Source organism: Chrysochloris asiatica, unplaced genomic scaffold (assembly GCF_000296735.1).
Source record: "Chrysochloris asiatica unplaced genomic scaffold, ChrAsi1.0 scaffold00255, whole genome shotgun sequence".
NCBI classification, from domain to species: domain Eukaryota; kingdom Metazoa; phylum Chordata; class Mammalia; order Afrosoricida; family Chrysochloridae; genus Chrysochloris; species Chrysochloris asiatica.
In genome coordinates, this window is record NW_006408773.1 from 3,980,332 (window position 1) to 3,984,887 (window position 4,556).

General features: G+C 38.9%; 1 non-coding gene across 1 annotated transcript; it reads left to right on the plus strand.

Annotated features, from left to right (window-relative positions):
* The first annotated feature begins 1,066 nt into the window (after nucleotides 1-1,066).
* On the plus strand, nucleotides 1,067-1,138 carry TRNAG-UCC. The gene has a single exon. It is a non-coding gene; the product is annotated as a tRNA-Gly (tRNA).
* Nucleotides 1,139-4,556: the final 3,418 nt, after the last annotated feature.

Below are 4,556 nucleotides of genomic sequence, written 5' to 3' on the forward strand. Positions count from 1 at the left end.
GACCTTGCAGTTCAAACCAACTTTGCAGTCCAGTGCTTATCCTACAGTGTCACACCAGGATTGGTAATAAAGAACATCTCTGGTCCTCATTCACATGGGGAATGCTTTCAGTTTCTGTCAGTTGAGAGTAATGTAGACTGTTGTTTTTTATATATGCATTTAATTATGCTGAGAAGTTTCCCTTCTATTTCTCTTTTGTTGAATGTTTTTATTAGGAATGAGTGTTGGATTTCTGTGTTAATATATATGACAATTTGGCTCTTTTTCTTTGTTTTATTTATGTGGTGCATCACATTGATTTTTTTAATGTTAACCCATCCTTGAATAGTTGTTGTTGTTAGGTGCCATCGAGTCAATACCGCCCCATAGCGACCTTATGCACAGCAGAACGCAACACTGCCCGATCCTGGGCCAACCTCACTACTGTTGCCACACTTGAATCCATCAATGCTGCCACTTGGCCAACCCATCTCGTTGGGGCTCGTCCTCTTTTTCTCTGATCCTCTACCCTACCAAGATGATATCCTTCTCCAGTGACTGGTCCCTCCTGACAATATGTCTGAAGTATGAGAGATGAAATTTGGCCATGCTGGCCTCCAAGGAGCACTCTGGCTGCACTTCTTCCAACACAAATCCTTTGGTTCTATGGGCAGCCCATGGCACTTTCAATATTATCCTCCAAAACCATAACCCAAAAGCATCAATTCTTCTATGGTCTTCCTTATTTACTGTCCAGCTTTCGCATGCATATGAGGTTATTGAAAATACCATAGCTTGGGTCAGGCACACCTTAGTCCTCAAGCTGACATCTTTACTCTTCAACACCTTAAAAAGGTCTTGTGCAGCAGATTTGCCTAATGCAATACATCGTTTGATTTCTTGACTGTTGCTTCCGTGAGTGTTGATAGTTGATCCAAGAAGAATGAAGTCCTTGACAACTTCAATCTTTTCTCCATTGATAAGAATGCTGTTTACTGGTCCAGAGGTGAGGATTTTTGTTGTCTTGACATTAAGATGTAATCCAAACAGAAGGCTGTGCTCTTTGATCTTCATCAGTAAATGTTACACGTTGGTGGTATAGTGGTGAGCATAGCTGCCTTCCAAGTAGTTGACCCAGGTTCGATTCCTGGCCAACGCAGTGGTCCGATGCAATGGTCATAGTTGTATACCTGGTATAAATCCCATTTGGTCATGAAGTATTATTGTTTTTTATATGTTGTTGGCTACTATTGGCTAGAATTTATTTGAGAATTTCTGTTCATGAGGGATATTGGTATATGATTTTCTCTTTTAATGTTGTCTTTGCCTGGTTTTGATATGGTTATGCTCATTTCAGAACATTAATTTGGGAATTTTCCATCCTTTTCTATGTTGTACAATAGTTTGAATACAATTGGAGCCAGTTTTTCTCTGAATATTTAATAGAATTCAGCAATGAATCTGTCTGGGCCTGAACTTTTTTTTTTTTTTTGGTAGTCTTTGGATGACCTGATCAATATCTTATTTTATTATAACTGTTCAAATTTTCTACTTCAGTTCATGTTAGTTTAGGTATGTAATGTTTCTAGAAATGTACCCATTTCTTCTAGGTTTCAAATTTGTAGGAGTGTAGCTTTTCATGTCTGTTGTTGTTAAGTGTCATTGCATCAGTTCCAACTCATGATGACCCTGTATAGGGTTTCGTAGGAGCAGCTGGTCATTTTGAACTGCTGGCCTTGTGGTTTGCAGTCCAGTGGTGATCCTACAGTGCCACACAAGGAGTCCATAGTTTTCCATAGTAAAATAGAAAAGTTAGTAAACCTTTCTATTTTCATTGGCTCTGTTGTGACTTCACCAAAGTAATTTCTTATTCTTGTAGATTACATCTCATTCTTTTCCTTTGTTACATTTGCCAGTGGTTTGTAATTTCATTAATCTTTACAAAGAATCAGCTCCTTGTATTATTGATTCTTTCCATTATTTTTCTGTTTTCTATTTCATTTATTTCTTTTCTATTCTTTCTTTTCTTCTGGTGGCATATGGCTTCTTTTGCTGTTCTTTTTCTAATTGTTAGAGGTGTTGCTAAGATGATGATTTAGGTCCTTTCTGTTTTTTGGATATGTGTGTTTTGCTATATATTGTCCTCTAAGTACTTAGAGTATTTAAAGTATTTTAAGGACAATACCAATGGTTTGATATGTTGTGTTTTGTTCTCATTTGATTCAAGAAATGTACTTTTTAAATTTCCTCTATTACCCAATAGGGTGTTATTTAATTTCCACGTATTTGATTTTTTCATTTATTTTCCTATTGTTGAGTTCTAATTTTATAGTATTGTAATCTGAGAAGATGCTTTGTAGTACTTTGATGTTTTAAATTTTATTGAGGTTTGTTTTATGGTGTGACATGTGGTTTGTTCTGGAGAATGTTCCATGTGCACTGAAAAAGAATATATATTATGCTGTTGTTGGATAAAGTGCTCTGTATAAGTCTACAAGGTCAAGTTACTTGATTGTGTTGTATAGTTCTTCTGCGTCTTTATTGGCTTTCTCTTGAGCTGTTTTGTCCTTTACTGAAAGTGGTATATCAAAATCTACTATTTAAGAGGTAGGAAAATGGCAGACTAGGCAAAAACACTACACAGATCCTCTAAAAAAAAAAAAAAAAAGATACAGAAAACCAAATTAAACAGATGCAGATGGTAGTTCTGCAACTCTGAGCTTCAGATGAAGGGGTAGAGAAAAGGATTGGATGCTTACTAGAAGAAGAAGCTGAACAGAAGTGGCAAAAATAAAAAGGGGAGGGGGATACAGACTGGTGACTTGTCCTGCTGGTGAACCTTTGTGAGTGGCTTGGTATTGCAGAGACACACCGGTGACTTTTCCCCACACTTCCTTGGTGACTACCCTTGTACACAACCACCAAAGCTCCAGTGGTCGGAGATGCAGGGTGATGACCTGCTCGATTGTGAGCTGCATCAAAGTGAGTTGCATTCTATCTGTACCAACACCAACACCTGAATTGAGTTTAGCCCAGTTCCAAACCTGGCCAGCCCTGGACTAGCTCCAACTGGGAGAAACAAGTGAACCCATGCAGAAAAAAAAATAGAGACAGACATGTGATTTGGGCCTGAGGACCAGGCACAGCTTGGCCATCCTGATCTTTCATGAGCAACTTTGAATGTAGCAGGCAGTGGTGGCACAGAGGCATACCACTTATTGGCGGAGAGAAAAGTATGATATGTTTTCTTATACCCCACATTACTGTGGTGACCAGAGGCATGGCCAGTCCCCACCATGTACACCCCCAGTGAAGCTCTTGTTCTCTGGGTGGTTGGAGGCACATGGTGATGAGCTATGCAGTTGTGAGCCACCACAAAGTTAGGAGCTGGCTGCACCAATTTCAGTACCTGGGTTCAGGCGAGACCTGCGTCAGACATGCAGAGCTGGTTCTGTTCAGCTCTAGACTATGTGGAACTCTCGCCCTGACTGTCCTCTGGGACAGAAAGACCCTGATCCCCCAGCTGCTTTGGAGTCTGCATGAAATACTTCTGAACTGGGTACCCAGAACAGATAATACCTAGGCCTAAGCCTATAAGAACTCTATCTAGGGCCTAAGTGGTACAACCTCATCTTTTGCCAACCCACCATGTGAGTTTCTTGGCTGACAAGAGTTCCCAGAGTCTTCTCCTCTCTGTATCTGGCACCTGCCCTAGTTTTTTCTCTCCACTGTTTTAGTTGGTTTATTCTTTCTTTCCCTTTCTTCTCCTCTTTACCTTCCTTTTTTTTTTTTTTTAATCCTTTCTATCTCTGTTTTCATTTTTTCTTCTGTTTCTCTTCCCCCCGATTTCTTCTTCTCCTTTGTGCATGTTTTTTTTTTTTCTTCTTGACTTTTCTTTACTACTTTCTAGTCTCTTTCTCTTTTAGTCATCCCACTCCCTAATTGTGTTTAGTGTATTTTCTTTCTTTTTATTTTTCTCTTCTGTGGGTTTTTTAGTTATTGTATTCTTTTTCTAGCTGTTGCTTGCTTTCATTTTAAATGCTCTCTTCTCCTTTATTATTTCCTTTTTGCTGTTGTTTGCTTACTTGTTTGCTTGTTTACTTGTGTGTGTGTTCTCTTCTTGCCTCACTCCACAGGGGCCAGTAATAGTGCCCATAAAGCTCAGCGACAGTTGTACACTCTATGACCCACCCAGTGGTCAAAAGCCATCTGCTATATATGGTATCAACAACAACAAACATCAGTCATACCCATCCTAAACTGAGTTGCACGAATGGTGAACACAGAATAGTGCACATGCTTCAATCCTCTAATCACACTCATCAGGAGGGAGTTTGTGAGTGCTTAAGAACACACCAATGTACAATCACAAATTAAATAAAAATACTACAGCATCACAATATCTCCAAAGTTACAATTTCTTTTCACACAAAAAACACAACATAGTGACTTAAACATGTGACCAAAAGACAGAGCTAGAAAACATTTTTAAGGGGGAAAAAAGACATTGAAACTACCTACAAAAGAATTCAAGAGAATGATATATAGGTACATCCAAATGATTGATAGAGAGGACA